This window comes from Charadrius vociferus, unplaced genomic scaffold (genome assembly GCF_000708025.1).
Source record: "Charadrius vociferus isolate BGI_N301 unplaced genomic scaffold, ASM70802v2 scaffold31, whole genome shotgun sequence".
NCBI lineage: Eukaryota > Metazoa > Chordata > Aves > Charadriiformes > Charadriidae > Charadrius > Charadrius vociferus.
Window position 1 is genome coordinate 2,751,850 of NW_009646966.1, and position 18,723 is coordinate 2,770,572.

The window sequence follows — 18,723 nt, forward strand, 5'->3', positions numbered from 1 at the left end:
GGCGGTTTGTCAGCGGGTCCGTGCCCGCCGAGCAGCCCTCTGGGTCTCCAGGGCGGTGCGGTGCCGTGCCTCTCCGCTGCACTGTCTCAGCCATACCCGTATGGGGCAGCTTCCCGGTGCCCCGCGGGTTCCTGCCTCCCCCATCCCACCGCTCCCCTCCGCCGCCCCGGTCGGGGGTGCGGGGCTACAGCCCCGTCAGAGTCGGGATCACGCACGAACGTGCTGCCCGTGCCCGGCGGTGTGGGGGTCACGGCGGTGGGCAGGTGGCAGCCGAAGTGCTGTGTCACTGCGGGAGGGAGCTGGAAACCAGTGGGGGAGAAACTCGCTACACTCCGCTCGGGAGGTGGGAACCGCTGTGGAGAGGAGGGCTGAGGGCTGGAAACCGGGTGCGAGGTGGAAGAAAGTGTGAAATTAAATAACTCTGCAGTCATTCTGAATCTCTTTACCTTTTGAAGCACAAATGTTTATGTGTTGGTTTGCTTTTCATAGGTACAGATATATCAAATGAGGAAATTAAATCTGGACTTCAATAAAACAACTTAGTGTCCTTTTACAGATCCTGTCGTAACAAGATCACTCTTAAAGCATGATTGTTTTCTCCATGTCCTTAATTCTGTGAATTGTCTCAAGTTGTGGATAACGAGAAATGATAGAAAACATGACACGTGAGAAGTCAGGGTGTTTTTTCTATGATGTCTTCATTATATGTGATTTTTCTTTTTTTGTGGCCTTACAAGCCTTAGGTGTTCTGAATTCTTCAGTACAAGTACTATTTTTGCATTTATTGATGGAAAAAGTTATTAATGTAGTTGAGATGATAGCTGAACTAGACTGAGAAGACTAGCCCTTCTTTTCCGTATGTGTTTCCTAATCAGGCAAAAAATGTTTATCTTATTTAATGTAAATTAAGTATTGGCAGTAGGGATGAAGGAAGTCTTTGAAGCATGCTTCTGAACCTTGGATTGGTCAGAGCACTGAATTGCTGTTACAGAAAACGAAATTAATTCTACTTGAATTTAGCTGTACTACTAAAACAGAGTACTGTGCAAACTTTCTGGGTAGAACAGAGATTATTAAAGAGTGACCACAATCAGGCTTCTTGCTGATCTGTCTTTCAAAAAATAAGAATCTCTAAAGAGGCCCTTTATTATCAAGTGAGATAGTAGTGTTGAGAGGTTATAAAGAATGTTCAAACCACTTTGAATGTTAGCTTCAGTGCTTAGGAAAGAATTGTGATAAATGTGTGCTCAAACCTATGCAGAATTGTTGTTCTTTCAAATTAAAACGCCACTTTCTATGCAGCAGAAAAACTTTGTGTTCTATTACCCACTTTTTATCCAAAGGAAATTAGATAATGCAAGCTTATGTTAAGGGATAAAAACACTGGCTTTTTGGGAATTTCTTTTATTCTGGCTTAAAGTTTTTCTTCAAACAGTTTATCAAATCCAGTTTATGTATCAAAAGCAGATGTGTCCTATTTTTATAGGACACTGTTTCAAGTATAGCATAAGTATAGCATGATAGATTCAAGTGTATGTGAATTGGTCACTTAAGAATTTTTTGTACAGTGCTTTTCAGAATATAAAATGTAATGTGTAAAATGATAGGAATTTAGGTTTTTTATCCTCTACTCAAACAGGAAACTCGAAGGAAACCAAAAACTGTTTCCCAAGTGCAAAATATGGCAATCAGGCTCTCAAATGCTCTTAATATTTTCAATGCCAGATAATGCTCTATAATTTTTTGCTTTTATTTAGTCACAGACATCTAATGTATCTGGGAATAATAATTTTAGTATGCAGTTCTGGGGTATAGTGTCAACATACAGATACTGTATGATATCTGTAGAATACTGTAGAATCTAGTAGCTACAGCGATGAAAATATAATCTAGGCTTTACTTTCACACTGCCCCGCCCCCACCCCCCCATATGGAAGATGACATGGGCCTTTTTGACTCTGCTTCACTCCGTGTGATTTGGAGCATGTTTTCAGTGTCTCCCCAACTGACCTTTTATGATTGAAGCTGCTGTTTGTTCTGATGGATAATAGTTACTAGGATTTTTTTTTTTTTTCAAATTTGTAGATCTGTCTGAGCTACTTGTATGTTAGTAGATAGAAAAGTTTGACTTTGTGTTCATTTTAAGCTGTTTTGAGCTTTGGTTTTTGTATCTTTGAAATCCAGATAAATGATGAGGTGTACAGCTTTTTTATTTTGACCAAAAAAAAAAAAAGGCATCGCATATAAATAGGCAGAGCTAATTGCGGATAGTTCTAAAATAAAAATCCTTCCCTCTGCTGTCCTTAGGACGAGCAGGATTTCTATGCTCCTTCTTCTGTTCCCTTTATATAATTTATTTGAGTAGGGAAGTTTAATTGTAGTGCCATCTACACATGTGCCTTTCATTAGTTACAAATGGATTTTCTTGTCTTGGTGAATCTCAAATATTAATTTTGTTGCCTGTCAATGTTAGAAAAAGGAGAAGAAAATGCAAGGACTAACCCTCATTCTTACAAAGTTAGTTGTTCACAGTGAATTGTTAGTTTTTAATCTTTTACCCTACTAGCTTTTTTTTTTTATACCTTTGTCAGTGTTTAATGTTACTTTAGGCCTTCGTCGGGAAGGGCAGCAGATGGCTTACTGAATTGTAAGGGGAAGATTAGCGTTATCTCTTTAAATATACTAACAGACTTTGAGAAATACAAGGTCGTAAGTGTCAAAATTGGGGTGCTTCTTATTTTTGTAACCTTAGAAGAAACTTCATGTCTGTCAGTAAAAGAAAACTGAGAAACTGTTCCCCAGTGAACTGACTTGTATTTACAGACACTCTGAGCCTTCATGATTTTTCATTTTTTGCTATTTTTCTAAACTAACTAGCTTGATCATAATTTTAATAATGAAGTATTAAGTGGATGATGAGTAATTTGTCAAGGGTGATATGCCAGATTATAAGAAAAATAGTAATTAAGTTAGCAAATGGACATTTAGTGTCTCGGCTCTGTAAGGAAACAGCTTCTGCTGTTTTGAGAACCCAGAAGTAGCTAGTTATGGGTAGCAACTGCTGTTTGCAGATGCCTCTTTTAATTTGCCTTTGCTTCTGCATCACAGATATGTTTTTGGCCTTTATCCATAGACTGTCAGCATCTGGTCTGAGTGAACCAAGGACCTGTGTGTATGTGTTTTGGCAAAAACATTTGATATGTATTTACTTCTTTTAATCAGGAGAAAAAAATATTTAAATACAAAGCTGGAATTGCACACTTTCTGTTGAGCTTTTAGGAGTCAAGTACTCAATACTGCTTTCTTTGTACAGTGGTGCTATGGCTTGTCCATTTGTATGCAAAATGTCCCTTATGAATATGTAACTCTGCAAAGCATGATGTGAAGTGGTAATGATTTTTTTTTTACCAAGTTGTATTTTTATTATAATTCAAGAAATTGTGGGGTTTTTTAGATCTTTCTGTGCTTTTTGATCTCATAAACACTTAAACATGATCAAGACTTTTCTGTTTAAGAGTGAAATTTCTTGCCAGCTGAAGTCTACCTTACCCAGAGGCTGAGCTAATCTGTCAATAAGACACGGTACCGAAGCAATGCAGAATAGAATATTTAGACCTCTTTTCCTGTCTTTAGATTGGACTGGTTTAGATGAAGATGAAGATGCGCATGTCTGGGAAGACAACTGGGATGATGACAATGTCGAAGATGATTTCTCCAATCAGTTAAGGTAATTTTATTTTTAACTTACTGTTACTGGGTAAAATATTTAAAATGGCATTGTTTAGTTAATATCTGGAAGTTTGAAATCTGCTTACTTTAGACAATAGAGATCTGAAATTGAAGTAAATGAAAGCTCTGCTTTATGCTTTTCTATCTAAAGCCTTTCAGAACCAGATTTAAGGGATTACGGCACAGTTTGAAGCACTGATCAGCGTTTCATCTTTTAATAATTGTACTGTGATCCCTGAAATATGCCTAATGTCATTGGCGTGTTCAGGGTTTTGTGATGTTATGCAACTTAGTACAAAGATCTCTACAAATTGTGATACAGTTGACGCTTTTTCAATTTAAGTCCTTTTCTAAGGACTTTTCTACTTATGTGTGAAAATTCTGAATTGTACTGCAAAGATTAATGGCAAAGAATCCAAGATTGTTTTCTGTGCTGCATGGTATGCAAAATAAGTTGTTATAAATTTTTTTTTCTATACCTTCAAATAGCATTGCTGTTCTTTGTCCAAACGGACAAATTTTCCAGAGATCAGTTATCAATATTAATGTTAAGGTTCCCTTCTTGTGTGTGATAAGCATGCCATTTATGAGCAACAATAGCAAAGTAATTGTTCATAGCATGCTTTAAAAAAAGTGATAGCAATTTGGATACCTCTAATCCAGTTGTTTAATCCTCTTTGTCACTTGTAGTTTCAGTTAATCCTTTAGTGACACATAATTATAATTTAAATTGTTTCAAGCATCCATACAAACTCGCATTTTATAATTAATCTGCTAGCATGTTGCACGAGGAGCAAACCGTGTGTACTACAGGCTGATTAAACAGTTCCTGTGTTCATCCCCCTTGGTGTGCTCTGGTCAAAGTGATCCTTTATGTAGAAGATACAAAAATAGTCTTTGGCGTGGCTGTTTCTTATAAAGTTGAAAGACAGTTAAACTGTAATATTGGAAAACAAGTTGGTATGTAGTGAAACAGACTTTCAAGGGGTAGCGTAATTCTTGATAAACGCAGTTGGTCTTGACAAACCTTCAATAACTGCGTTAATTGTAGCCTGTAGTATTGGCGACTGTATACTAGCGTTAAAATGATAGTTTGCAGTGTTGCTTTGTTGCAACATGTTGTTATTTCATCTTTAGAAAGAAAATGCTGCAGTCCTCCACTTCTAAAATGCCACTACTAAGTATGTAAACTAACCTGAAATAGTTTTAGAGATTTAGACTGCTGTATCTAGATACGCACATGCTAAGATTAGGAGATAAAACAGGACGTGTGTTTGGAGGTAGGTGAGAAGCAAAGAGGGAGCAGGGCAGGGGTGATAACATTTGTGGTTGCTGACTTGCTTTCCTGGCCACAACTAACGATCCTAACAAAGCAATCCTTTTCCCTCAGAATTGTTTACTGGAAGGTGTGTTGCACCAAGATTTAAAAATAGTGCTCTCTGGTAGTTGTGTTTAAAACAAACGAAAAGCTAAAATTATTTTGGAAGTACATGCATTTAAATCACTCAGATTAGTGAGCTGGTGTGGTTTAAGAAAACCTTGAATATTTTGTTTTTTCTAACATGTCTGGAGCTGTTGCAGGCTCACAGGTGCTGCTTCGCGCTATAGAGTTGTACTCCAGCCATGGTGGGTCAGAGTATGATAACTGATTGAAAGAAGTGTTTGAATTTTTCACTGAGAAGTCACTTCTAGTGATCTGAGATACTAAGGTCAAGTTGAAGAACTATAGAGTAAGTGAGGTTAAGGTTATTGGTATGAACCAAAAAGGAGTATGACATGTTCATGTTCTAAAATGATTGTATATTGAGTAGTATATTTACTTTTTAAAAATTCAAATGTCTGACAGTATTTTATTTGTATGTTTTAATATACCTATCTTTTTTCTATACAGAGCTGAATTAGAAAAACATGGATACAAGATGGAAACCTCATAGTTTTTGCTGAATATGGAATGGTTTAACATTGAACTGTGGATAGACTGTATTGAGAAAAGAAGAAAAGGTGGAAAATGAGAAGACACTTAGTTCATTATCTGCTTGGATTTATTATTGTTTTGTATAAAAAATAAAGTTTTTAATCTTAGCCTAGTCACATGTTCAGCCTCTACTCACCTGGTAACTTGTATTTTGGTTCGGAAATGCCTTGTGCTACAGAATTCATGGACTTACCTAGAATGCTACTAATGATCTTTCAGTGGCTGATGATATTGCACCAGCTCCCATCATGGGGAACCAAATAAGCACTAACAGAATGACGAATAGTAAACATTTCTGTCACAGGGGATGTGGAGATGTCAAAAAGAAATAAAATACTCATGTATTCCGATTAAAATGCAGCAGAGGTAGAAAGTAGTTTTGGGGAGTGATAAAGCTTATTTTGCCTCAAGACTTCCTTTCATAATGACTTGTTTTATTTTTTTAGTAATTTCATGGAGGTGCCAGTTTGATAGACTTGAAAGATAAAACTCACTTTAAAGTGCATCTTAGAACAGCAGAAATCCAAACCCTCCAATCTTGTCCTGTCATTTCTCCACCCTGTTAAAGAAGAGTCCTTTCTGGAGGTGAGACAAGCTCTGTTCTCATGCTTATTTAAGCCTAGGAATCTCTGCTGAAATTGCCTCCAATTTGCCAGTTACAGCAGTTCATCTGTATCACACAAACATGCCTGCTGAGAACGGAAATCAAACTTCCAACTCATTTCATGGAGGCCAACAAATAGTTACCAGATAGATACAGCAGTAGTGACTGGATTCGATTACTCTCTGAACTAGAAAACAGAAGGTGGAAATTACAGAACCTATTACCAATTCCATGAATCCTCCCCAAAGGAGCTGTTGAAGCTGGTGTACACAAAGACGTAGGCCGATAAGGCAATCCTGGAAGTGTAGGCCATGATTGCAAATTAAAAAAATACCTTTTTTCTTTAATAAAGGGGCAAATATAGCTATGTACTCCTGGAATTTGAATTAGCTGCTTGCTTTTTTGGCAGTTCACTGTAGAGAAGCACAGACGTAATCGTTATTTAAAGTGAGCTTTCAGAATAAAGGTATTAGTTGATGGACATACAGTAATGGTGTTAAATGCTTTAACCTTCTTAACTAAATAACTGAGTATCTAACATTATAATTGCATTTATTAATGCAAAATGCTGGGTAGCTTCCCCTTGCGCAAGTTATTTAGGTGGTGCTATATTTATGGTGGAGGCAAGATTCGCTGTGACCCTTACTGCTTTCTGAAGATAGCTCTGTAAAGACTGAGGCCTCCCATTGCCATCTGAACAGTTTTGCCAAACTAAATGTTTCGGATGGTGTTGGATGCATTCGGTTTGTGCAGTTCTGTACTGCTTGGGAAAAGAAAGGGAGACTCTTGCACATAGATGGGCCCTATGCCCAAGTGTCTTGTTCCCGTTGAAATATGTGGCTCGTACAGCCCAATTCAGTAGAATACAAAGTCCTGGAGTTCACATTTTGACAAGGAACAAGTAAAAAGTCTGTGTAGGGAGTGGCCAATAGCAATGCAAACATTCTCGAGTTCTTGTTGGGAGTTTAAGAAAAAAAAACCGTGTTTGGTACAGTTCTGGGGTTGCTGGTGTTAGTGACACATCATTATTGGGAAGTTGAGTAATGAGACTGACCGAAAGAAGATGACAGAAGAATTACAGAGATGTCTGGAGCAATCTTTGGATAGGGACAGCTGCTTTCCATTACATCATGCTGGAAACCTGGCTAAAGCAGCCCTGTCACATCAACTGCTAGCAGCAGGAGGAAGCCATGGAAGCAGAAAAGCATCTTTGCCTCGAGTAATTGTAGTTTTTGCTGAGCCACTGTTGTCTAGTGTTGGTATCTTTTTCTGCTTTCTTCACAAAAGCAGGGTCAGACGGGAGGCCTGGGCTGAGGTAGTCTGGTGGCTCTGCATGTGTACAGTGACAACCGTCAGCTGCTAGCGTGTGACCTGAAACCCCCAGCTGGGAGAAAAAAAAGAGGGAAAGCAAGCTGCTGTGATGGTTGGTTTGATGATACGGTCTGTGTAATGCTGTCTGCGTAAGAGAATTTGTTGCAAAGGAGTAAACAAGAAGTCATGTGCAAAGAGGTACAAGAATGTAGCTTATTGCAAAATCAAGCACTTCACGGAAGCTGATGGCCTGTATAATTACCACTCTGTTCTTAGTTTTTTCCCCCTCAAGTTTACTGTGTAGTCATACGGTTCCTTTTATTTTAAGCTTTCTAGTATGAAGACGACTTGGGAACCTTTCTACTTCAGATTGGCCGTTGTATTTCTTTCCAAAAATTTTCAAACCCAGCTGTTTTTGAGGCTGAAGCTAGATGACTTTGCCTATTTTTTTTCCACCTTTGACAGCTGTAGTGGTCTAAGGGGACATTGAGATGGCTGTCCAGGATATCACCATAGCAATTCACCCTAATTTACCTGTTCCACAACTGTAAAAGGAAATAATCTCATGTGCTTGGCTGCTTGAGTTTTTTAGGTTGCAAGTGCTAGGACAGGTTTTCTTTGGAGGTCTTTCTTGGAGGTGTTCCAGTGATCCCTGTTAGCTGAGGAATGCATGAAGTGTGGGAGATGGGAATGCTCTGGGGGTGTGAGGGAGAGAAGACAGGGATTTGAGAAGGAGGATCTGCAACCTGGCAAGAGTAGGAAGGTGGTGGAGAGAGGGAGGTTCAGCAAAGATCTGAGCGCAGGAGAGCTTGGGCTTTTTAGTTAAGAAAGTAGGACAATGTGTGTGTGGTGGGGATGGGGAGTGGTTAATCATCTGGGTACGGGCTGCTGGGTAGTCTCCGTTCCATGTTTGGGAAGGAGATTCAGGTCCCAAAGAGGTTGACATTGCCCTTTGTTTGGGGACCTAACCTCACCAGCCTGTCCCTCAACCAAGCCGCGAGACTCTTGGACACAGTGGTGGAGTGTCCTTAGTCTGAGCCACGTGGCATCTGTCTACAGCTCTCCACTACGTGAAGATAGAGGCGGCTTTTTGCAGCGTGGGGGATGCTGACTTGCTCTGGCCTAGACGCTGAGGGTGTCCCAAAGCAGCTAACTTGGGGGGAAAGCGCTGAGGGGTCCGTTCTTGCTAATGAGTTTGGTTCCCTCACTTTACCATGACCTCCTAAGAAACTATACAGGTGTCAGAAGAAATGCAAAGTCGCAGATGAGCACACAAAATGGCGAGCAGGCAGAATTCGGGCTGTCTGGAAAGCCTCCAGTTCAGCTCTTTTGTCTCAGAAAAGCCTTTCCTGTCTTCCCATCGGGTCCCTGCTTTCCTCCCTCCCTCCCCTCCTCCCTCCTTCCCCTCGATTGCCCAGCAGCGGGAACAGCTTCCCAGGTGCTTTCCGCTCCTGGGTCACAGCGTGTCCTGTTCCCCGCTTACTGTGCTGCGTCCGTGCCGTGCTGTACAGGAGTAAGTTTGGGTCTCCGTACCGCAGCAGTCTGTGTGCTTTGCAAACACTCTGATACATTTTCCCCCATCCCTGGGAGACAGAGGAGTGTTTTCCCCTCTTGGAAGTGTACGTTAATTTTAAGCGCTTGGTGTGAGACCCCAGGACCTCACGTTTCGCTGGATTCGGTAGTATGTAAAATGCTCTGCACGTCCAAATGTTTCTTTAGCTTCAGTGGCTGCTGTGCATATTCAGCGTTTCTGCCGATCAGGATTTATGGGGTATCAAGTCAGCCACCCAGAAAAGGAGGAACACGCATTACAACCTTTGCAGCTTTTGTAAGGAATGAGGCAAGGACTCCACAAGTCGCTGCTTTCCCCTGCTAGCTTTTTCTCGAACCTTGTTTTTTCTTACCCTGCTTTTTGTTTTTTTTCTTGAACACTAACAAGGACTAATAAGTCCCCCGGGGGAGGGGGTGAGTATAGGAAAATACATGATCATAAAATTAAAGACTATGCAAATACATATGCACAGAAAAAGGAATTTATATTGCACAGAGTTACAGTTCCAGCATTTCCTATCTTTTAAGTGTCTGACTTCACAGCCCCAGTAATAATCTTTTAATGCAGGTATGATTTTGTGTTTGCATAATAATACAGCTAAATTTGATTTAATTCCAAGGCATGTGGGGAAGTAAGAAGATTGATGCCCAGAAAGTTTTTGTGACGGAATTTTACTAAAGAATGAATGTTATGTAACATTTCAAACACACCGAGATCCTTCAAGATGAAGTGTGTGATATAAATGTAAAATATTTGCAAACTATAATTTAGCAACCGTTTTAAAATCACAGTCAGTATTCCAACCTCTTACATGCGGTGGGTGAGATCCTTTGTCAACTGAGAGCTAAGGGCAGTGAATGTGAGACTCATTAAGTAATTACATAGGAACATTAATTTCAAATTAATTTCAACAGTTGTCTTAGACGTTAGCAACCAAATTAGGAGACCAAAGGCAAACAGTAATGCAGCTTAATACTTTTAATAAATGAAGGCATTTGAAGTGATTTACATAAATCGTATGATAAGCCCTCATTTAATGGGCTTCCGAACGCTCCCCACCTCCCCTTCCCGTTCACCTCTGCATGTTTCCAGGATGCGGCCGTGCTCCGCATCTCTCCGGCTCTCTCATTATGTCGTGCTTTTCTCAAATCCTTCTTATGCTGGCTTCATAATAAGCGGTCAGACTTTCTGGAATTTGTTAGGGCGAGCTGGAACCTTTTAATGCTTCTGCATCTGCAGCGCTGGGAGGCATGGGGAAGGAACGGAGCCATCATTGAGGAGGCCCCCAGGAAAATGGTGGAGAATAAAAAAAAAAAGCAGATTAGAGTATGGGGGGACACTTGCCTGCAGGCAGGGCAGGGAGATGAAAACCAGCCCATCAGCAAGTGAATGGGTCACATGTAATGGATAATGACCAGCCCTTTTCATCTTTTCTGCAGTGAGCTCAAGGCTCTTAATGAAAAGGAGCAGGCACTGGCCTGGATTTATGTTGCACCTGATGGAGGCATGGCCCCTCTGTGACTCATGGAGGATGCGAAACCGGCCCTGCCACCGCTCCAGCCACCGGCCTTGGGTTCCTCCGGCCATGAGCAAAACAGCAGCACTTCCTTCCCGAGGGAGCTGGTGGTCTGTGAGATGTGAAAGGCGAGGCAGAGCAGCTGGGGAGGATGGGGGTGGGCTGCCTTTCCCTTTCTCATGGTATTGCTGTGCAGTGTCCGAATAGGATGCAGCAGAACTATACAACGCCAGCCTCTACTATCCATAAATGTTAAAAGGACGAATTGTCCCAGTCACAGGGCTGTTCAAGCTGGCAGTAACGTTGGGACCTTGTTTTTCAAGACTTGGGTAAGGAACCGATGCGGTATGGCCACTTCTCCCTCGGGGAAGGCATTGAGGTGGCTGGGTGGTACCTGCAAATCCAGGAAACAAAGGTGTAACGATTCTGTTTGTGTTCAGCTCAGTACCGCTTTTGTACGCCAAAGAGTACCGGTTCAGGTCAGAAATGCACAAAGAGGCGTAAGCTCTAGCAGAAGAGTTTGATCAATCAATTTTTAAGGTGTCATTTTTCCCCTTCCCTTCCCACACTGTCTGTTGCGCCCTCCATGCACACCTCCAGTGTGACCTGGTGCTTAAACTGGCAGAGCTGAGACCCACGCACGTTTTCTTCTTGGCTGGCAGTTCACCATGGAGGAGTATCCCAGCAGGCTGTCGGGGCAAACAGAAAACCATGGCAGCAAGAGGCCAGATTAAAAAAACGCCACCCTTTTCTACCTGAAGGTTAAAATGGGAAAGGATGAAAATCACTCCTAAGCAGAAAGCAGCATCTGAGAGGGTATGTGAGCGCATCACACGGCACTACTGTTGAATCACTGTAAAGAGGGTTTCACTCCAAATTATACATGTCAAATGGCAAGACCCCTAATGTAACCAGTAGCGTAAATGGATCCATTACAAAACTATTGCTTCAGTGGCTTTTTAGAGCATATTTCTTTTTTTTTCTTTTTTTTCTGGGGCATATTAAAAATGCAGAGGGTGCCATACAAAGCAGACCTCATCCCACGGGTATGAGCTCGGTTCTCTGGCTCTCCTGCCACAGAGCCCATCTCCTGAGCACTCAGCACTGCCCAGGTGTGGCTCTCTGGTCTGCTCAGAGCCAGGTTCTGGCTGCAGCTCATCCCCGGTACCCCAGAAGAGGAACGGGCTCTGCAGATGTGGCTGCAAGACGGGTGCTATCGCGTGTTGCCTACTGGGATCCTCAGCCTCAGCCTTGGAACGTGGCTTTCTCCCAGCCTCTGACTTGACATTTTGCAGATGAAGCATTAGGTGCTAAAAAATTTAAGGGATTTCATAAAAATGTGCATTGGATTCTGTTCCTTGTGCAGCTACTCTGATCAATGTCCATTAGAAGAGAGAGCAAAATACTGTTTCGTTGCCTGTGAGCACAGGCAAGATTACACTGGCACTGAGCATCTTTCCCAGGATGTCATTTCTAGGCATTACTAGGCTGAAGCTTCCCTCATGAGAGACTGTCTGTTCCCCTTTGTAGGTACTTGCTGTCTGTACCGCAAAGAGGGTCTGGCATGGGGTAAGCCTTAGAGGTATTACAGCAGTTAAAAGAGTAATTATAAAACCAAAGGGTAGAGATTTGATTGCAACTTGATGGAGCTGCAGAAACTGTGTGACTCATCTTAAATAGAATATATATATTACAGTTATAAATAGGCTCCTTTTTTTTTTTTTTTTTCGGTTGCAATGACATATTTAGAAATTGCTGTTCTTTTTAAAAATAACTTTGATGTTGTACAGATATCTAGGGCTTGCAGGGTACATTGTTTATTGAGAAAACACACACTTTAGCAGTAGCTTTCTGTCACACCGGGCACACATAGTGCTTCTACAAACACAGCATCAGACACGGCCTCCCTGCCCCGAGACTCTCAGTGAGGCAGAAACAACGCACAGGACACACTGCAAGAGGGAGGATGGAGAGTTGTGATGGCCATTGGTAAAAAAGCACAAATAACAGATTTTGGGAGGCAGGCAGAAGAAATGAAAGAAGAGTTTCCTGAGTGAATAGGTTAGGATGAAGCAAGGGACACCCTGGTTCAGCTTCAGCGAATAAAATGGACCAGATCCAAGTTGCTTCTGGATTGAAAAGGCTGATATGAAATGAGTTTTCTTCCTAGCTTGAAGAACAGCAGTCTATCTACCATTTAGCTGCTACTCAAGATCAGGCTTCTTCTTGGTGCTTTGTGACGGCTGAGCAAGAGGGTGTAGGTGTGATGCAGGAGTGGCAGTATGGAAATATGGACATGTTAAAGGGGATAAGTGCATACAAGCATTTCAATCCTTCCTTACCACAGCTTTCCTGTTCTCCTGGCTTAGCACTGCAATGATTTTTGCTGTGCATTAATAATATGCAATGTGAGTTCATATTGTACCATCTCTAACTTCTTCCATGACAGAAGGCACTAAATCAGGCAGGCTGCCTGCCAAGTCCTTATCTCCTCCTGCTTTAACTTCATTGTTGTCCAAGAGTGTTTATCAATTTCGTATCATTGTGGGATCAGAACCTGGAGCCTGAGAACATGGAGTAAAAATGGGCTGCAGCCACGGACTCGAGGAAGCACCACAGGGTTGTTTGTGGTGCGTATGGAGCTGCTCCCTGGGCACCCCTGGACTGCTGGTGTCATTCTGTGTGTAAGGTCTCCTTTCGCTCCTCATTCAGAAGACTGCAGAAGCAGGGATTTAAATGCAACGTCTTAACTAATCCAAACTCCTTTCAAACTTTCAAAATATGGAGCAAGGTGTACAAATTCCCAAACATTTGATGTTTTCAAGGGGCACTGGTTGGAGTCCCATGGCTGGAGTCTGTCCTGTTGGAAACTGTGTCGTGATCTTCAGCTCTATAAATTGGGAACACAAAAGTGATTTTTCCTCTAGATGGTCATATTAGCAAGAGCACTCAGGGAGCCTCCTCCTTGGTTTTGCTGAAGCCAGTTCCAGTAGGTGGAAGAGTCTCAAGCTGGTCTCACCTTTGCCACTTCCACGAAGGTTTTGAAAATGGGAGAAAGGGGCAGGGAAGAACCGGAGAACTGCTCCAAGAGAAGATTCCCCATAGCAAGAAATAGAAATATTCTCCTGTTCTGCATATTGACAAGGTAGCTCAGGGGTAAGTGTCATGGTACAAAACTACCTTAATACAGTGAAGGTCCTGCGTGCCTGAAGAGCAGCTGTAAGGGGTCAGAGCAGAGGGTCTGTGCCCGGAGGGGTCAGCTGCTGGGAGAGCCCGGCTGGGAGGAGCATCCCTTCAACCAAAGCTTCCCATCGGAGATGCACCACTGACACTGCTAGCAGGTAGACACGAGTGTCCCATTTTAAGTGGGGAAATGGTCATGGAGGAGCACTTTTGCCTTCACAGGAGGATGTCTCCATGGTGCAAGCTGGTGGCTTTTATAGCTACGATGAGCAATGAGCAACAGTGATCGTCTGAGGCACTTCAGCATCAGCTCTGTAGCGAGCGCCGTTAATCGTCATCACTGATTGCTCTTACTGAGACTTCAAGTGATTGGAGAAACTGCCCTCTGTTCACAAAAGGACTGGAACCTCTTCAACCGACTGCTGGAAAATCTTGAAAACAAATACATGGTTAGTTTGGGAGGGGATGGGGTAAGTCAAATATTGCGTTAGTGGGTTTGGAAAAACATATGAGGAAAGAAAAAATGTAATTGTAGAGACAGCAAGAGAGATGTGGAAATGCAAAAGAGGTAAAAGCCACAACAGCCGCGGAGCTGAAGAGGGTAAGAAGTGTTGAATTCAGGCTGAGACCACCTCAGAGGCAAAGGATCCGACATTCCTCAGGGAGGTACACCTTTCATCAGGGTGAATGCTTGTGCCTGATCCCCATACCTGAGTGCTGTAGGTGTTTCTCCAGTGTCTAGGTATGCAGAGCGGCACCAGGGCCTGGGCTGTGCCTCTCTGTCTATATGTCAACATATCTGTTTTACAAAGTGATGGCAAGCTCCCAGGTGGATGTCCTTTGAGGAGAAACCTTCCCCTAGGCAGATACTCCTCTTGCAGGAGGGTGTTCTGGTTTTGCTTACTTTGAAATGTTGGAAGTAGCTGCTGGTTTTCCAAGGACATCTCGTTGTGCAAACCATTGCATGTCCCCACATAGGCACACCCTGTGGCATTAGCCAGAATGTCTTTGCACAGAAATTTTTATTTTTCAGAAACTATTTAATTCCTGAAGCCAAGAGTCTCTGTGGGAATGTACCATGTTGAGCTACACGTTTCAGATCTGAGATCAGGATAAACACGGAAGAGAGTGGGAGACTGTACGAGCGTTACTGGCAACTCCTTATCCCAGGACAGGGAGCTGGGTGGGCGGTGGAGGTCCCTTTCCACACCCCTACCTACCACCCACCAACAGAGGACCTGTGCCCCAGGTGTGGGGGTGGCAGCCAGACCCACTGGTGATCTGCCAGGCAGGGTCTTTCACTCCATCACTTGTAGTGCAGAGTTTCATCAGCTCCTGGGTCTATGCTGAGGAAATGGTAATGAATAAAAATTCAATTTTGGGGGGAATTAGCTATTCAGCAATATTTCTGCTATTTTAAGGAATTCACAGTCTGAGACCCTGTTAGTCATTTTTGTCTGGTAAAGTTTGCTGAATTTATAGCAGTGTAGTTCTCACTATTTTCAATCACCCAACGCTTATGTATCTGAAATTTGTATCTTCTGATAAAAGATACCTTCTTTTTTGCTTTGCCCTGCCAGGGCATTGCCAGACCTGTCTTTTAGCAGGCTTACAGACTGCAGGAGAGCTTCAACCTCAGTACAACCCCGACCTTCCCTGGCACTCGACCTATATGGGTCTGTATTTTATTACACATCCCATGGACCCTGCATCCTTCAATCTGCTATCTGGCCTTCCACCTAGGTCAGGGGATTTAGAAGATGTAGTCGCCCAGAGATTTTTCACTTCTAGTCTGCAGGGTTAAAAGCTATCCCCTACTCAGAAATGAGGCAAATATTATGGAGGGGTATCAGGCCAAAGGAAGGGGCACAGAGCTCCAGGACACCAAACAGCAGAGGGGAACCACAGGCTCCCCTCAGCTGCCACCTCTGAGGGGGCAAAGGTGGTGGGGTGGGAAGAGGAGTGGACATTGCCTTCTCAGCGGTGTCAGTGCTGTAATAACACAGTGTGCAGCTTTCAATATTCTACTTACCTACTACCACTCATAATTACCAAATAAGCGAATTACATGCTATTAATGATCACTAGAAATTCCTATAAGCCTTTCCTATTAAAGTGGTCTTTCATGTTATCAGAGGCCAACGCTCTCTTTGATAGCCACCCATTGCTTCGATGGCTTTGAAGTTGCATTTCTGTTTCATTTGAAATAAAACTGAGCAAAGGCAGCATTACGATCACAGGCCTGTGTTTGTTTTCATTGGGAAAGCTTTAGCATTTCAAGGAAAAAAAGAATCTGCCTAAAAATCACCGGGCCATCACGAGAGCGATGCTCAAATAAGGTTGTGAAGTGGTGAGGTGGAAATGCGCGCTCCCGGTAATGAGATGGAAGTTGAGGCACAGCAAAGGGAACGTACATAAAACAGGAGGTGTGCAGAGCTGCATTACTATAAGGGCCATCGAATCACACACACGGTGTCGGGGAGTCGGCACTGCTGATTTTGCTGGAGATTCAGCAATTTAAGTAACCTAATCAAGTGTCATAATTGATTGGAGGTTCATTTCCTCTCTTGGAAATCATTAAGGGTGGTCATTGCTTGCTAAAAGCATTTAATACTCCCCACAATGGAGCGAGGGCGTTTCTCCCCCTCGCCGACAGAAAGCCATTGCCAGCATGCAGCCAGGGACCACGGTGGCCGACAGCTCCATGCCACCTGCCATTTAGCCCCTAAAAAGAGGTGCAATGTCCCCACGTGTGGAGGGAACCCCGCTGTGGGGGATGATGGGGCTTTCACAGCAGCTTTGCCAGCCATTAACAAACTGCGCTTGATGCCAGGGAGGGATGTGCCTCGGGAAGCGACGTTGTGCGGTGTTGCTTCCTTCTTTGTGCGAAGAGCTGAGAAGTCGGGACTTTATTATTCAACTTGCTGAAATGCAGAATTGCCGATTAAATCATCCCCTCTGAGGCTGACAGCCCTCCCATCCACCCCCCACCCCTGCATGAGGGATCACAAGGAAGACCTGACTTCTGTCCTCAGCGTCGTGCACTGCTGGGAACCTTCAGCCCCAGCACCCGCTGGGGACCCACTGCTGCACTGGTGGGGGCACAGGGAGAGGCTGAGCCCATGAAGCCAGTCCAGCCCCACGCTGGTGATGCTCAGCTGCCTACAGGTGTTTGCCTCTGTGTGTAAAAAAGATGATGTCCGAGGGCGGAGGTGCCCAGGTTTTCTCCTCTCATGGGTGGCAGGCACCACTGGTGTGAACTCACCTCTTGCTCCATCCTCCCGGTGACACTTGCCTGAGTGCACACCTAAAGATGGGCAGGAAAACCTCTCCATGGAAGACCATAGCTCCGGCAAAGGGGATCACCGTTGCAATGCCCTATCCAGATCACAGGCAATTTCAGTGGTGTTAGACCCTTCCCATTTTACATGTGGAGAGCAAAGCATTATTACTTTAATGTGTTTTGAAATAACCTTTCTTGGATTTGCTCCTTTCTGGAGAACCTCTCCTCTGAGGAGAGGCTGAGAGAGTTGGGGCTGTTCAGCCCCAGAAGAGAAGGCTCCGGGGAGATCTTATTGCGGCATTCCAGTACCTAAAGGGACCCTACAGGAGAGCTGGGGAAGGACTTTTTACTAGAGCTTGTAGTGATAGGACGAGGGGGAATGGCTATAAACTGCAAAAGGGCAGATTTAGATTAAACATTAGGAAGAAATTTTTCACCTTGAGGGTGGTAAGGCACTGGAACAGGTTGCCCAGAGAGGCTGTTGAGGTCCCATCCCTGGAGGTGTTCAAAACCAGGCTGGACGTGGCCTTGGGGAACCTGGTGTAGTGGGAGATGTCCTTGCCCATGGCAGGGGGGTTGGAACTCGATGATCTTCAAGGTCCTTTCCAACCTAAACCATTCTATGATTCTATGATTCTGTGATTTAGCCCATACAAGAGATAACACAACCTCTTAACTTTTGGCAACAGGAATGTTTCAGTCCATTTTATTTTAAGGAAATACTTGGAAAATAGTCAGCTTTATTTTTAAATGAAATGTCAGCAATGTTGAAAAGCTGCCATCCTTGTAAATCAGAATTTCTGACCTCCAAACACACAGTATGGTCTCCCGTGAGCAGATTTCTGTGGGGTCTACAGAAGTACTTTCACCAGGTAGCTATAGTATTGTGCCAACTTAGTGTAATCATTGTAATCAGCCAAACCAATTACAGACTAACAACCTACTATACACATAATATTCTAGGTATATATTAAGGATGTTCTGTTAAAATTGGTAAAAGTCCTCTATTTCAGCAGCAGGAAGAAAAGCCTTCATCACCAATTTTTTTATGCTTTATTTCAGTGAAGACTTAAATATAGTTGCATTTATATTTTGCACCTTGGAAAATATTTGTATTTTAAAATAACACATTAAAGCTCTGAGCCTGAAAACACTAATGCACAAGAGTAACTTTATTTATACATTAGGAATATTTTAGTCAAATGGTCTAATGTTTGCAGAATCAGATTCTGAAATATAATGTACTATTTTATGTTGTACCACTATTGGTGCAAAAATTAATGGATGCATTATTTAAATCAGGCATTTAGAGAGAAGCTTTGGAGCTTGGCTGTTTTTTGCTATCATATTGTTGGAAGAAACAAGTAAATAAAATCTGAGGGAATGGGAATTGAAAATAGGGGGAATGAAATGAAAACATGTGAAATGTTCAAGATGTGAGGCACACCTGCCTCAGCCTGGAGTGTCCCAGATTCAGAGCAAAGGCAATTTTCCACCTTCCCTCCGACCCAGGATTTAGTAAAACTCTTGATCCGTCTTTTCACATCTAAAAAAATCCTTTCATCATTTT

At 42.9% G+C, this 18,723-nt stretch overlaps 1 long non-coding RNA gene across 1 annotated transcript; it reads left to right on the top strand.

Annotated features, from left to right (window-relative positions):
* The first annotated feature begins 3,621 nt into the window (after positions 1-3,621).
* On the top strand, positions 3,622-5,811 carry LOC104295575. The gene is made up of 2 exons (XR_717935.1): positions 3,622-3,727; positions 5,621-5,811. It is a non-coding gene; the product is annotated as an uncharacterized LOC104295575 (long non-coding RNA).
* The last annotated feature ends 12,912 nt before the right edge of the window (positions 5,812-18,723 follow it).